The sequence below is a fragment of the Hylobates moloch genome, unplaced genomic scaffold, assembly GCF_009828535.3.
Source record: "Hylobates moloch isolate HMO894 unplaced genomic scaffold, HMol_V3 SCAFFOLD_18, whole genome shotgun sequence".
NCBI classification, from domain to species: Eukaryota; Metazoa; Chordata; class Mammalia; order Primates; family Hylobatidae; genus Hylobates; species Hylobates moloch.
Window position 1 is genome coordinate 52,745,903 of NW_026652293.1, and position 17,734 is coordinate 52,763,636.

Below are 17,734 nucleotides of genomic sequence, written 5' to 3' on the forward strand. Positions count from 1 at the left end.
GGAACAAAAGAAGCCCGTTGTTTTTTGTTTGTTTGTTTGTTTTTTACTGACCTGATACCCAAGATGCAAGACAAACTCACCTTTACTCTTCCCTCTCCTTTCCTCAAGCAGGAGTCTCTCTGTGTGGCCATCACAGCTGGGAATATACTAGGTCACACCTGAAGCCAACATGGCATTCGGTGTCACCCAAGGCCTGTGGTGAGTACTTCCTGGTTACCATTCATGTTTTTTACAAGGCTCAAATGCTGTTTAGTCAGCAGGTGATGTATCCTGCAAGTACAGGGTCTTTCCCTTCAATGCAGCGGATTCCTTTCTGGCCCAGGGTGTGTCTAGAAATGTCATTTGGAAGTTAGGGCCTAAAATAGGGGCCTCAGGAATTTGTCTGGTGCCCTATTCTACTGTAGCTGAGCTGGTATCCAAGTGGCAAGACAATGTCCTCTTTACTCTCTTCCGTCTTCTCTCTTCAAGTGGAAAGAAGGAGCTGTGAGCTGCGCTTCCTGGGGCTGTGGGAGGGTGACACAAGCACTCCCTTAGCCACCCTAGCTGGTGTCTCACTAGGTTGTGTACACCCCATGTTCACTGGCTCTGAGCCCAGCACAGCACCAAAACTTGCACAGGAATTGCAGTCCTTGTGGCCTAGACTGCTTTTCAAGTTTATTTAGGATCCCAGAGAGCATTAGCCTGCAGTGGTGGTAATAGCAGGAACCCAGGTTCCAGACACTGGCATGGATTATTTTCCTTTGGCTAGGGCTGGTCTAAATGTTCCCTCTGTGGTTGCTGGTTGAGTTCTGCACATGTTGCTTTCCACTGTGGCAGGCAGCACTGAATTCCAATGCAAAGTCCCGCAATCACTGAGCTCTCTCTCCTGCAAGCACACATATTCTCTCTCCATTCCATATAGCTGCTGCTGATGGATGGAGTTGGGGTGGTGTTGGCCGTTCGAGATTGTCTTTCCTACCCTCTTCAGTGCCTCTTTCCTTGATATGATGTCAAAACCATGTACAATGATCACTCATCTGATTTTTGGTTCCTATGAAGACTTTTTCTTGTGTAGATAGTTGTTTAATTTGGTGTTCCTGTGGGGAAGACAATTGCTGGAGGGTCCTATTAGGCCATCTTGCTCCGCCTCCTCCCCAGGGTTTCATTTTAGCAATGACTATATTACTTTTATTTCTAATAGTTTCATTTTGTTCTGTAGTGTTTATGATCTGTCATTACATTAGGTTATTATTTCTTCTTCAAATATTTTGTTAATTTTATATTTTGTTAAAGAACTATGAACATACTTATTAATTTCTTCCAAATTGTTCTATTATCTCTGTTTTTAGTATGTTATTTTCATGCTTTTCTCTGCCTACTCTCTCTCTCAAAATCGTGTCCCTTAAAAAAAAATGTGTGTGTGTGTGTGCACGCGCATCTGTGTCTGTATATGTATACATGTGACATATTATCTTTAGTTCCTCTGTTAACTCTCGCTATAGATTGTGTCTTTGTAAAAAATAAATAAGTTGTATACGCACAAAGAGAGATCACTTTCAGTGGGTGATTTATTTTTTCCTTTGTGTGTCCCATACATCCAGGGAAGCAGAATTTTCTTTATAGATTTATTGAGGTTTCATTGTTTATGCCTCAGTACAGAAGATTCCTCTGGTATCAGACCAGTTTTTAAAAATGAATTTCAAAGCTTATTATTCCTGCTTTATGTATTACTACAAATTTTGACCACATACTTTTGGTGCAGCTTGGGTTCTTGACCTTTCTCTCAGGAGATGATTTATAGCTACTTCCAGAGCCTGGGAAGTCAGTAAGATTGTTTTTGCATTTCGCTAGGGCTGTCTTCAAAATCTTCAAAGATATTTTTTCTAATCCCCTATCCTGGAGAGACTCAAGGCTGCATCTGACAGTCTTATGAACGGCTAGGGTATCACTTCAAGGTTCCTTTTGGAACTGAGTTCTTTATTTGTTTCTGGCACTTAGTGATTTCCTTTCTTTTGAGATTCACTATATTTTTTCTTAATTAATTTACATGGTATTATATGAGGCATTTTTCTGTGTTTATATTTGAAGAGTGATCATACAAAAGGCTTCATACAAAAATAAATTCTGCTTGTAATTAGTGGTGATTTAGGTTAGAACATTAAATAAGAGGACTGGCTTGAGTAATTATTTCATTCTCTGATTTTATATTTTAAGATACATTTTCTAGAGTGCCTAACTCCCTATTATACCAAAATATACAGAGATACATACACCACTTTTTTCCCCATAGCAGACAGCCATAGTGATTCTCTTAAAATTTAAATCAGATCATGTCACTCTCAATGGCTTTCCATCTCATTAAGTACAGAACCCAGTCCTTCACATGCACCTAAAAGGGCCTGCAAATCTGACCCCCTGATAACTCTTTGTCCTCATCTCTTACTATTAATACTTTCCTCTTAGCCCACTTCACTCCAGTCATATTAGGCTGCTTATTGTTCCTTGGAATACTAAGCAAGATACCACCACAGACACTTCACTCTTGCTATTTCCTCCATTTTGTGTGTATTACATGAACTATTCACTCTCTAATTTGCTTTAGTACTCTGTTACCTTCCATGGCAACCCAACGAAAAAGAAAAAATAAAAAAACGCATGTACACATTCCCTATTCCTCTAACCCTGCTGGGTTCTCCCGCTTTCACAGCACTCATTAATGTCTGACATAATATCTATATACTTATTTATTTATTTTTCAGCCTCCCCCATTTGTCATAGACTATACCTTCCAGGAGAACAGATATTTAACATGTTCTTGGTTTTTTATCTGCTGATGTATCCCAGTACTGAGAAAATTACCTAGTACATAAAAAGCATTCATCTGAGAGATTAAAATAATACTATAATATAATTTATACTTCAAAAAACCTAGATAAATGTAAACAAAATTTGTATTAAAATTATTTAAGGAATATATACATAAACACATACTTTATTTTTTAATTTTAATTTTTAAAATGTTGAATTTAAAGTATGCAAACTTTTAAGAAAGTTTTGAAATATGACTTTAAAATCCAACTGATCAAAATTTCTGCTAAGTTAAATAGTAATGGAGAAAACTGTGTTCTTTCTTCCTCACAATTTCTTCAAAGAACATTCCATCTTCACCCAATCCACAGAGGATACAAAAATAGCCCCAATAAAGTTTCTTTATCTGAACCATGCCTGATACCCTATTAAAATACAGAATACTATGACTCAGGGCAGTGATCTCAATATAATTAATCCCAGGAAAGATAATCTAGAGGAAGAAAATGTTACTGCAGTGATTACCCTGTAAACTCAGTTCATGCTGTCTGTGACTCAGAATAAGAATTAAAATGACGATAAGGCACAAAATATTCCAAAGATTTAATATGAAGTGTTGATGGTTGAGAAAAATGTTTTCTCTTTATATGCATGTGCTCAAGCTTTTAATACATATTTCTATTATGAGTTAGGATTAAGCATTAGAGGAAAGTGCTGTTGAAATACCAGCTGTACTCTCAAAGCACTAAAACTTAAATAATAATAAATAGCAGAAAATCCAGGAAGAAAATGAAGAAATAAAGTTATTTATAAATCTCTGGTTAACTAAGAGTGCATTACATTTATTTAGCATTAATTAGTAAACAGTAATTTAAAATAAATAGTATTTGAATAAGAAAGATGGAAACAAATAGGCACTTTTTGATAATTAATTTCCCCAATTCAGGTGGAATATCAGTGGCATAGGATGGAAAGAAAAAGAACTTGGAGATGTAGGCAAACCATTTGCTGATTTAGGGCTTTAGCTACTAATATTATCACATAATATATCAGATAAATATATTCAGCCTGAATCATGAAACAAATCAGGTGTATAATTGGGTCTTTTTTTAAGTTATTTTCATATAAATATATCAGCAACTTCCCACAGTTTGATTAATTTGGCTGCTGACATTAGCCAAAGAATGGCCAGTCTACCATTTCATTTATCTGTCACAAATAGAGTGTAAGACAGAGTGAAATAATGCGTAAACATTCAGGTTCCCTTCGGAGGCCAATTTTAAGAAAAATAATTGAGGGAAGGTTATTTCAGCTTCCGCTTCTGCATATCAACTCCTCATCCTTCCCTACTTCACTTTCTACATTTTAGGATAGATAAAGGACACCACAGACAATCTAACAATTTGCTCTAGTCTCTGAGTAAGTAATAACAGAAGCAGTCCAAATGAGGAATTCCTGTTGTTCATCCCCAAATGGATTTCCCTAGGCCGCTCTTGTAACACATCTCCCTTAATTTCTACAGATTTTTATGTTGTATGCTAATTTCCATGACTCTTTTACTCACCTGGAAAACAACAGTATCACTATCAGAATTGTTCAACTGCTATGTGACAGCTAAAATTAACACTTCTTCCTTAACTCTGTTTTATTCTACTCCTTTCAAAAAGCAAACTCCTGTTCACAGAGATAGTTTAATTTCATTTGTGTACCTGGTTACTATTTGTGAGACCCTAATTACTTCCCTTTTTTGGCAGACTTTGAACTGCTATGGCACAGGAAATCATCACAGTCAGCAGGAAGACAGATGAATGCAACAATCAGTGCTTATCTAGGTTACTTCTCCCCAAAATGTCCTCAGAGCTCTATTTCACTTAAGTTTGGATGTACCACTTAAGACATCAAAGTATTCTGCAAGTGTGGAAAAAAAAAAGAAATACCTTAAAATGCCAGCTATGTGTAATTTAAAACAAAAAATATTTAAGATGAGGTTAAAAGTTATAAACATTTATGTACATTATTAGTTCTACGTCAACAAAAGAGCACAGTTTCTCCACTGCAAATTAATAGATTATAAAATCAATAGGTTTCTCATGAAAGTAATTAAGAAAAATGGGGGTAGAAACAAATTCAACCTTTTAAGAATGTTTTGCCTTTAAAACAACTTTCTCTAAAATCACCTAAAATGAAATATAAGTTAACTCTGATTCTATGAGTTCAGTGGAGTTAAATTTAACTTGAAACATCTTTCATTTCTATAGCTACTTTATTATATTTATACAAGGCTGCAAAAAGTTAATTGGGTGATTTAAGTGAGTCAACTGTCACATATATTATGAGCTCTGCATGTGTGTATTATGAAGCAATACTGACTATGATTTCAGCCTTTTACCAACTTATTTAGCCAAGGTTGCTAGAAGTTACTTAATGAGCATGAACACACAAACTTTCAATAAACCTACAAGAAGAAAAGTGGCCCATGACCTAAAAGAACCCCTCTGTTATGCCAGGGGGATGACAAAGTATGTTAAGTCACCAGCTCCTCTGTGTTATGGTGGTTCATGTTGCCAAGGCACGTGTGGCAAATTTGCAGAGTTGGGGCAGTGAATAAGAGAAGGTCAGTTTCTAAAAATTCATCTCACAGAGTATATGAAGTAAAAAGCCTAGGAGAAGTACTTTTCCCAATTAAAACTTAAAAATATATGAATATTTGTGGCTTCTAGAGTTTGACCTCTCAGTACCTAAGCTATTCCTGATTTACACTTGGCAATCTGTATTTATTCTCCAGTTCATAGAATATTAGAGTCAGGAAGAAAGGTTAAAAATCTTGCATTGAATATCTAGAAGGCTTAAAGAGGAGCAGTTCAAGAATCAGGCAGAGCTGGCTTGAATTCTGGTTTCACAGTTTACAGGCTGTGTGGTATTGAATAAAGTGCTTCAAATATTGAAACTCCAGTTTTCCTATCTGTTAACTGAGGATAATAAATAACACTTCCTGAGGATAGAAACAGAAGATTAAATAAAATAAAGCAAAAAATAATGTGCTGTAATTCCCTCAGAAGCATTGTGTTTCACAGTTGTCAGAATTCTGAGTTCTAAGCAACAGAAACTGACTTTGGTTACATTAATCAGAAAAGGAATGTATTGGCAAGATATCAATAACTTTAGAGAATTAATCAAGAGTTGAGAATGAGATTCTGGCAGAAAAATAAGGAAAGCAGGTTATGAGCCTGAAGTCTGCTTAGGACACAGGAATTGATACTGCTGCTACTGGATTCTTGCTGCCACACCAGTAGTCTCTCAAACCTTCCACATTGGCTGGGAAAAATCTCTAACCCTCATTATTCAAAGCTACAGGCAAGAGAATCTTACTAGGTAAACTTGAGACATGTATCTGTATGTTATTGTCTAGAGGATAAATAAGAACCCTTGTGCTATATATTGAAAGAGAGGGTCTGTATCTCACCTTATGATTCCTTCACATAGGAATAGAATGTGATATTAGGCATATCACTAGGCTTTAAAGCAAATCTCAATAAATTTCAAAGACTTAGTGTCAAACATAATACATTCTCTGATCACAATTTCAATTCTGTTTAATTAGAGCTCAGTAAATAAAGGATAAATTTTAACCCCCCTAATATTTCTATAAAGCGTAAAAAATAAATTTGAATGTAACTCAGTCAAGAAGAAACTATAGGGGAAGACACAGAGCAGGTTGGCCTAATAGAACTCTCCAACAATAGTCCCCCTACAGGAACAATAAATTGAACAACTATCCACACAAGAAAACACTTTTATGAGAACCAAAAATCAAGTGAGTGATCACAGTACCAGGTTCTAACATCATATCAAAGAAAGAAGCATTGAAGAGGTTAGGAAAGATAGTCTTGAATTGCTGATGCTGCAGAGAGGATCTGTGTTCTTGTGGGGGAGAGAGTGCAGTGATGTGGGACTTTGCATTGGAACTCAGTGCAGCCCAGCCATAGTAGAAAACAACATATGGCAGAACTCAGCCAGTGCCCATGGAGGGAGCCCTTATATCAGTCCCAGCAAGAGAGGAATTGCCCTTCCCAGTGGTTGGAACCAGGGTTCTGGCTAGCCCCACTACCATGGGCCAAAGCACTCTGGGATACTACATAAACCTCAAAGGCAGTCTAGGCGACAAGGACTGCAATTCCTGGGCAAGTCTTGGTGCTGTGCTGGGCTAGAAGGCAGTAGACTGGGGTTGACCTAATTAGACACCAGCCAGGTGGACAAGGGAGTGCTTGCATCACCCCTCCCCCAACCCAGGCAGTGCAGCTCAGTCACCTAGGGGAGTCTCCTTCCTTCCACTGGCAGTAACTAGGCAGTGGTCACCATGGGTCTTGAGCAAGACCCAGTGCTGTGCTATCTTTGGGTGTAACTCAGCACAGTCTCGGTGTGGTAGTCACAGTGGAGCTTGCATCACCCCTCTACAAAAGGAGTACAAGCAAGTACAGACTGCAAATATTACAATAAATATCTAATTATTCAATGCCCAGACACTCACAAACATCCAGAAGCATCAGGACCATTCAGGAAATCATGACCTCACCAAACAAACTGAAAAAGTCACCACTGATCAATCCAAGAGTGACAGAAAATTCAAAATATATATTTTGAGGAAGCTCAATGAAATTTAAGATAACACAAAGAAGGAATTCAGAATCCTATCAGATAAATTTAACAAAGATACTGAAATAATTTTTGAAACATGTAGAAATTCTGAGCTGAAAAATTCAATTGACATACAGAAGAATGCATCAGAATCTCCCAGCAGCAGAACTGATCAAGCAGAAGAAAGAATCAGGCTATTTGAAAATACACAGTCAGAAGAAACAAAAGAATAGAAAAGAATGAAGCTTGCCTATAAGTTCTAGAAAATATCTCAAAAGGGCAAATTAAGATTTACTGGCCTTAAAGAGGTACAGAGATCAAGGTATAAATTTTATTCAAAGAGATAATAACAGATAACTTTTCAAACCTAGAGAAATATATCAAAATTCAAGTATAAATGGGTTGTAGAACATCAAGTAGATTTCATCCAAATAAAACTACCTCAAGACATTTAATAATCAAACTTCCAAAGGTCAAGGATAAAGAAAGGATTCTAAAAGCAGCAAGAGAAAAGACACAAATAACATACCTTACAATCTAGGAGAGAGTGGCATTACATATTTAAAGCGCTGAAGGAAAAAAGACTTTTATCCTAGAAGAGTATATCCAGTGAAAATACCCATTAAACATGAAGAAGAAATAGGCTTTCCCAGACAAACAAAAGCTGAGGGATTTCATCAACACCAGAACTGCCCTACAAGAAATCCTAAAGGGAGCTGTTCAATCTAAAAAGAAAGGACACTAATGAGCAATAGGAAGTCATCTGAAGGTACAAAACTCACTGGTAATAGTAAGTACACAAACAAACACACAATATTATAACACTGTATTTGTGGTATGTGAACTATTGATATCTTGAATAGAAAGACTAAAAGATAAACGTATCAAAAATAATAACTACAACTTCTAAGACATAGTATAATAAAACCTAGATGGAAGCAACAAAAAGTTAGAAAGCAGGGGGATTAAGTTAAAGTGTAGAGCTTTTATTAGTTTTCTCTTTCCTTGTTGTTCATTTGGATTGCTTTTGTATCCAGTGCTAAGTTGTGATCAGTTTAAAATAATGAGTTCTAAGATGTTATTGCCAAACCTCATGGTCACCTCAAATCATAAAACCTACAACAGATACACAAAAAACTGAAAACCAGTAAATTAAAACAACCCACCAAAGAAAATTAACTTCCCAAAAAGGAATACAGGGAAGAAAGAAGGAAGAAAGAGAAGAGCACACATAAAACACCCAGAAAACAAATAACAAAATGGCAGTAGTAAGTCCTTACTTACTAATAATAACACTGAATGTAAATGGACTAAACTCTCCAATCACAAGACATAGAGCCTGAACAATAATAATAATAAAAAAAAAGATCTAACAATCTGGTACCTATAAGAAACACACTTCACTTATAAAGACTAACTTAGACTTAAAATATAGGAACTGAAAAATATTGCATGAAAATGGAAACAAAAAAGCAGAAGAAGCTACATTTACATCAGACAAAATAGATTTCAAAACAAAAACTATAAACAGAGACAAAGAAGGTCATTATACAATGATAAAGAGGTCAACTTAACAAGAGGGTATAACACTTGTAAATATATATACACCCAACACTGGAACACTCAAACATATTAAGTAAATATTATTGGAGCTAAAGAGAGAGATAAACCCTAATACAATATTAGCTGGAGACTTCAACACCCCACTTTCAGCATTGGACAGAACCACTACGCAGGAAACCACCAACAACAACAAAATTGGACTTAATCTAAATTATAGACCAAATGGACCTAATATGTATTTATACAACCTTTCATTTAAGAGCTGCAGAATACACGTTCTTCTCCTCAAGGCATGGCTCATTCTTAAGGATAGATCATATGTTAGAACAAAAAACAAGTCTTAAAAAATTCAAAAATTGAAAAAATATCAAGTGTCTCATCTTTCCAGTTTTATTCTCAATGGAATAAAACTAGAAATAAATAATTAGAAAAATATTGGAAACTATACAAACACATGGAAAATAAACAATATGCTCTAGAGTGACAAGTGGGTCAATGAAGAAATTAAGAATAAAATTTAAAAATTCCTTGAAACAAACAAAAATGGAAACACGATATATCAAAACCTATGGAATGCAGCAAAAGCAATACTAAGAAGAAAGCTTATAGCAATAAGCACTCCACATCAAAAAAGCAGAAATCCTCATATTAACAACCTAATGATGCATCTTAAAGAACTAGAAAACAAAGAGCAAACCAAAGCCAATATTAGTAGGAGAAAAGAAATAATAAAGATCAAAGCAGAAATAAATGAAATTGAAACAAAACAAACAATACAAAATATCAATTAAACAAAAAGGTGGCTTATTTAAAAAAATAAACAAAATTGATAAACATTTAGCCAAAGACATAAAGATAGAAGACCCAAATAAATAAAATCAGAGATAAAAAGGAGGTATTACAACTGATACTGCAGTTCAGAGAATCATTAGAGACTACTATGAGCAACTTCATGCCAGTAAATTGGAAAACCTAGAAGAAATAGATTAAATCCTAGACACATACAACCTACCAAGACCAAATCATGAAGATTTCCAAAATCGAAATAGACCAATAACAAGTAATGAGTTCAACACCATAATAAAAAGTATCCTAGCAAAGAAAAATCAGAGACCCAAAGCCTTCAACTGCTAAATTTCACCCAAAATTTAAAGAACTAATATTAATCTAATCCTATTCAAACAATTCCAAAAAAATAAAGAAGCAAATATTTCCTTACTCATTCTGTGAGGCCAGTATTACCCTGATACCAAAATCAGACAAAGAGACATAAAAATAAGAAAACTACAGGCCAATATTCCACATGAATATGATGCAAAAATCCTCAACAAAATACTCACAAACCAAATTCAACAACACATTTAAAAGATAATTCATCATGACCAAGAGGGATTTATGCCACGGATGCAAGAATGATTCAGCAAATGCAAATAAATCAATGTGATATATCATTTCAAAAGAATGAAGGACAAAAACATGCAATCGTTTCAATTGATAGTAAAAAGTGTTAGATAAAATTCAACCTCCTTTCATAATAAAAGCCCTAAAAATGTGGTATAGAAGTATACATCTCAACATAATAAAAACCACATATGACAGACACACAGCTAGCATCATACTAAATACAGAAAAACTGAAAACTTTTTCTCTAAGATCTGGAGCAAACCAAAACATCCATTTTCACCACTATTATTCAACATAGTACTGGAAGTTCTAGTTAGAGCAATCAGACAAGAAAAAGATATAAAGAACATTCAAATTGAAAAGAAGTAAGTCATCTTTGTTTGCAGATGATATGGTCTTATATCTGAAAAATACCTAAAGACCTTACCAATAATCTATTAGAACCAATAAACAAATTCAGCAAAGTTGAGGGATACAAAATCAACATATAAAAATCAATAGTATTTACATATTACAACAGTGAACAATCTGAAAAAGAAATCAAGAAAGTAATCCCAGTTACAATAGCTATAAATAACACACCTAGAAATGAATGTAACTAAAAAATTTAAAGATATCTACAATGCACTCTATAAAACATTGATGCAAGACATTGAGGAGAACACAAAAAAATGAAAAGATACTCTATGCTCATGGATTGGAAGAATCAATATTGTTAAAATGTCTGCACTATTCAAAGTAATCTACAGATTCAATGCAATCATTATTAAAATACCAATACATTCTTCACATGAATAGAAAAAAATCATTCCAAAATTCATGTGAAATCACAAAAGACCCAGAATAGCCAAAGTCATTCTGAGCAAAAAGAACAAAATGAGAGGAAGCACATTCTCCGATTTTGAATTACTCTATAGAGCTATACTGACCAAAACAGCATGGTACTGGCATAAAAACAGACATGTAGACCAAAGAAACAGAATAGATAAATCAGAAACAAATCCATACAGCTATGTTGAGTTTATTTTTGACAAAGGTGCCAAGAACATACATTGGAGAAAGACAATCTCTTAAATAAATTGTGCTAGGAAAACTAGATGTCTATAGGCAGAAGAATGACGCTAGAACCCTATTTTTCATTATCTACAAAAATCAAATCAAAGTGTATTAAAGAGTTAAATCTAAGACCTAAGACTATTAAACTATCAAAAGAAAACATTGGGAAAACTCCACAGGACATTGGTCCGAGCAAAGGTTTCTTGAATAACACCTCAAAAACAGAGATAACCATAGCAAAAATGGGCAAATGGGATCACATCAAGTTAAAAAGCATCTGCACAGAAAAAAAAATTAACAAAGTGAAGAGACAACCCACAGAATGGGAGAAAAATTTTCAAACTATCCATCTGTCAAGGAATTTATAACCAGAACATATAAGGAGCTCAAACAATTGGAAAAAAGTCTAATAATCCAATTTAAAAATGGGCAAAATGTCCAAATAGTCATTTCTCCAAAGAAGACATATAAATGGCAAATAGGTATGTGAAAAGATGGTCAACCTCACTGATCATCAAATAAATCCAAATCAAATATCTCATCCCACTTAAAATGGCTTTTATCCAAAATAAAGGCAATAATGAATGCTGGCAAGGATGTGGAGAAAAGGGAATCCTCAAACACCATTGGTGAGAATGTACATGAGTTTAGCCACTATAGAGAACAGTATGGAGGTTCTTCAAAAAACTAAATATAGAACTACTAAATGATCAAGCAATTCCCCTTCTGAATATTTATCCAAAGAAAATGAAATCTGTGTGTTGAAGATATTTCTGTACTCCCATATGTATTGCTGCACTATTCACAATATTCAAATTTAGAAGCAAACTAAGTTTCCATCAACAGGCAAGTGGACATAGAAAATGTGGTACATATACACAATGAAGTATAATTCAGCCTGAAAAAATAAGATCCTGTCATTTGCCATGATATGGATGGAACATTATGTTAAATGAAATAAGCCAGTCACCAAAAGACAAACTTCACATGTTCTCCCTTATTTTTGGTAGTTGAAACTTAAAACAATTTAACTCATGGTAATAGAGAGTAGAATAATCGTTACCAGACGTTGGGAAGGAAATGAGTACAAAAATATAGTTAGCAAGAATAAGAGCTAGTATTTGATAGCACAACATGGTGACTATAGTCAACAATTTGTACATTTTTAAATATAAGAGTATAACTGGAATGTTTGTAACATAACAAAGTAATAAATGCTTGAGGTGATGATACTCCATTTACCTTGATGTGCTTATTACCCATTGTATGCCTTTATCAAAATGTGTCCTATGCCCCATAAACATATATACCTACTATGCATTCCTAAAAATAAAAATAGAAAATAGAAAACCATTGATAAGTTACCTCATAAAAAATAAACCATAATAGGAATTATAAAATACTTAGATAAGAATGAAAATATCAAAGCAAGAGATAAAGCAGAATTGATATTTTGAGGAAAAATGTATAGCTTTAAAGTGCTTATTTTTTGAAAAAGATAAATGCTGAAAATTAATGATGTAATTGTCATGTTAAAAAATAATAGAATGAATGTATCAGTGCCAATCAATGGACAGGAAACAGATATAATAGGAAATATAAATAAACCAGAAGTTGGTTACATTGAAATAAAAAATACAAACCCCTGATAACTTAATCAAAAAGATAAAGAAATCTCAATGAAAAATTTTAAAAATGAAAATGTGGGTATATCACAAACATAACAGGGATTTTTAAAATATGAAAGCAAAATAAAATACATAAAAACAATAAATTTCAATTTAGATAAAGAAAATTTCTAAAAATAAAAACCATACCAAACTTACTCAAGACACAAATTGAGAGCCTGTATTAATCTTGTGTATACTGAAGAGAATGAATTGGGGGTTGAAAATCTTCCTAAAAAGAAAATATCATACTAAGATTATTTAGTTGATGTATAAGGAGCAGCCATTCTATTGTATTGCAATTCTAGAATATGGAAAAAGAGGGGCTGTTTCTCAACTAATTCTATAAGGTCAGTATTCCCCTAGTATCAAAACCACACAAACACAATAGAGAAGATAATTGTGGGTGAGTCTCACTCACAAAAAGATTCAAGTTTTTGTTAAAAATACTACAAAACTAAATTTAACAAGCTAAAACAATACAAGCACATATAACCAAGTTGGGGTTTATCACAAACTTGCAAGGCAGTTTAAATCAGAAAATCAATAAATGCCATTAAGCAAATAAACAGAATAAATTTTGAAATGTTTTATTCTATATGAAGAATAATAACTTATAAAATTTTACCTACTTTCATGATGATACCTCTTACCAAACAGTAGCAAGAAATGACTTCCTTAGTCTTATAATGTATGTCTACCAAAAATGAGACATCTTTCAGTATGGAGAAGCATTAGAAGAGTTCCCTTTAGAATTAATACAAGTGTATTTCATATTACAATTTTTACTCAACATTCTCTTTTAAGTTTAGTTAGCATGTAATTCAAGAAAATGCAAATAAATGCATAAGGATTAGAAAGGAAAACATTCAAAATTATCATAATTTTCAAGTGATATCAGTTTCTTTCAAAATCTCAGATTATCCAATGATAGGGTTTGGCGATGTCCCCACCCAACTTTCTTCTTGAATTGTAGCTCCCATAATCCCCGCATGTCATGGGAGAGAACTGGTGGGAGGTAATTGAATAAAGGGGGCTGGTTTCCCCATGCTGTTGTTGTGATAGTGAAACAGTCTCATGAGATCTCATGGTTTTATAAAGGGCAGTTCCCCTGCACACACTCTCTTGCCTACCATCATGTAAGATGCGGTTGCTTCTCCTTTGCCTTCTGCCATGATTGTGAGGCCTCCCAAGCCATGTGGAACTGTAAGTCCATTAAATTTGTTTTTCTTTATAAATTACCCAGTCTCAGATATTTCTTCATAGCAGTATGAAAATGGACTAATACAGCAAATTGGTACTGGTAGAATGGGGTACTACTATTAAGATACCAGAAATGTGGAAGCAACTTTGGAACAAGCAGAGGTTGGAACAGTTTGGAGGGCTCAGAAGAAGACAGGGAGATGTGAGAAAGTTTGAAGCTTCCTAGAGACTTGTTGAATGGTTTTGACCAAAATGCTGATAGTGATATGGCTGATGAAGTCCAGGCTGAGGTGGTCTCAGATGGACATAAGGAACTTACTGGGAACTGGGGCAAATGTGATTCTTCTCATGCTTTAGCAAAGAAACTGGTGGCATTTTGTCCCTGTCTTAGAGATCTGTAGAATTTTGAACTTCAGAGGGATGATTTAAGGTATCTGGTGGAAGAAATTTCTAAGCAGCAAAGCATGCAAAAGGTGACTTTGGTGCACTTGAAAGCAACTATTAATTGCCAAGGCACTGGGGAAAATGCCTCTAAGGCATGTCAGAGGTCTTCAGAGCATCCCCTCCCATCACAGGTCTGTAGGCATAGGAGGAAAAAATGGTTTCATGGGCCAGGCCCAGGGCCTTGCTGGTTTGTACAGTCTCAAGACTTGGTGCCCTGTGTCCCACCCACGCCTTAAGGGGACCAATGTACAGCTCAGGCTGTTGCTTCAGAGGGTGCAGGCCCCAAGCCTTGGTGGCTTACACATGATGTTGGCCCTGTGGGTACACAGAAATCAAGAACTTAGGTTTGGGAACCTCCTCCAAGATTTCAGAGGATGTGTAGAAATGGCCAGGTGTCCAGGCAGAGGTGTGTTGCAAAGGAGGAACCCTCAGGGAGAACCTCTGCTAGGACAGTGCAGAAGGGAAATGTGGGGTGGGAGCCCCCACACCAAGTCCCCACTGGTGCACTGCCTAGTGAAGCTGTGAGAAGAGGGTCACCATTCTCCTGCCCTCACAGTGGCAGATTCACCAACAGCTTGCACCATGCACCTCAAAAGCTGCAGACACTCAATGCCAGCTCATGAAACCAGCCAGGAGTGGGGTTATAACCTGCAAAGCCACAAGGGTGGAGCTTCCCAAGGCCATGGGACCCCACCTCTTACATCAGTGTGACCTGGATGTGAGACATGGAGTCAAAGGAGATCATTCTGGAGCTTTAAGATTTGACTGCCCAGCTGGATTTTGGACTTGCATGGAGCCTGTTGCCCCTTTGGTTTGGCCAATTTCTTCCATTTGTAACAGGTCTATTTACCCAATACCTGTACCCCCATTGTATCTAGGAAGTAATTAACTTGCTTTTGATTTTATAGGCTTTGGACTTGGACTTTGGAGTTAATGCTCAAATAAGTTAAGACTTTGGGGGACTGTTGGAAAGGCATAATTGTATTTTGAATTGTGAGGACATGAGATTTGGGAGGGGCAAGGGGTGTAATGATATGGTTTGGCTGTGTCTCCAACCAAATCTCATCTTGAATTGTAGCTTTCATAATACCCAGGTGTCATGGGAGAGACCCAGTGGGAGGTAATTGAATCATGGGGTTGGGTTATCCTGTGCCATTCTCATGATAGTAAATAAGTCTCATGAGATCTATTGGTTTTATAAAAAGAAGTTCCTCTGCATATGCTCTCTTGCCTGCTGTCTTGTAAGACATGCCTTTCTCCTCCTTTGCCTTCCTCCATGATTGTGAGGCCTCCCTAGCCATGTGGAAGTCTGAGTCCATTAAACTTCTTTTTCTTTATAAATTACCCAGTCTCAGGTGTTTCTTCATAGCAGTATGAAAATGGACTAATACATCCAAAGACAAATAATCAGAAATCATAAGGGTGTTTAGCAAGACAGCTAGCTGTAAGATCAATAGGCAAAAATCAATATATGTCCTCAGTAGGAAATATAATTTTAAAAGGTGACATTTTCATAGCAGCAATGAAAACTATATAAAACCTTGGAATAAATCTAATGAAATGTAGACAGTACCTATATGCAGAAAATTATAAAAATCTGCTAAAGAAATGTAAAAAAAAATAATTTGGAGAGAGACATGAGTTTTGGGATAAGAAGACTTAAAACTGTAAGGACATTAATGCTTGCCAAATCTGGAGTGGAGTCAAGTGGAACTTGACAGGCTAATAATAAAGTTTATGTGAAAGAGCAAAGGATCAAGAATAACCAAGATATTCTGAAACAAAAGAAGAAAATAAGTAAATTACCCTGCAGATATTTAGATGTATTATTTTAAAACTACAAAGTAGGACACTGAGTGAGTTAGAGAAAGAAAACTTTACCAATGAAATGAAATTAAATACAAGACAGACCCAATATTTATGAAACATTCATATATGACAAATATGTATTGCAGGTCAGTAGAGAAAGGGACTCATCAGTAAATGGTAGTATGATTGTCATTATCCAGAAAGGAAAATATTTTTAAAAATCTAGATAGTAAGAAATTCAATGTGAAAAACAGCATTAAGTTGAAAATATAGGAGAATATCTTTCTGACCTTTGGTTAAGGAAAGCTTTTTACATAAAATACAAAAATCGCTAACCAAAAGAATATGATAAACTTAACTACATTAAAATTAAGAATATATGTTCAGCAAAAGATATGTCAATGAAAGAAAGATTGTAAAAAACCAGCCATAAACCAAGAGAAAATATTTGTAACATACATTCTTAACAAAGAGTTCAAATTAAGTATTTGTAAAAACTCCCACAAATTAATAATAAAAACAAATAAGTTAATAGATAAACTGACACAAATATATATTTCATGGATAAGGAATTGCTAGGTATACAAGATGCTTCCTCTCATTTGCAATCACAGAAATGAATCTTAAGACCAGAATGAGAAACTTTATATCTGAGAGATAGGCAAAAATTAAGAAGTCTGACTACATCTAGTGTTGGAGTGAGTAATTTATACACATTGCTTTTGAAAGCATAAATTTGTACAACTGCATTGGTAAACTGTGTATCATTATGTTCCAAAGTTGAGCATTGTATATAGCATAACTCAGAAATTCCACTCCTAGGTATATACCCTAGAAAAACTATCCAAGTGACTGCAAGATATGTAAAATGTGTATAGCAGTACTCTTTATATTATCAGAAAACTGAAAGTCACCCAGAGTCTAACAGGAAATAGATGAAAAATTGTGGTGCCGTCACATATTTGAATATTGTAAGACAGTGAAAACGAAAAAAATTTCTACTGTATGCAGTAACATATATAAACCACAGAAGCCTATGTTGAATAAAAATCATCAAGACCCAGAAGACTACATACAATATAATGCTGAAATCAACCCAATAGTCCCATAGATAGTTGTTCGGGTAAACATAGAAGTTGACTCTTATGGTCTTAAAGCTTGAACCT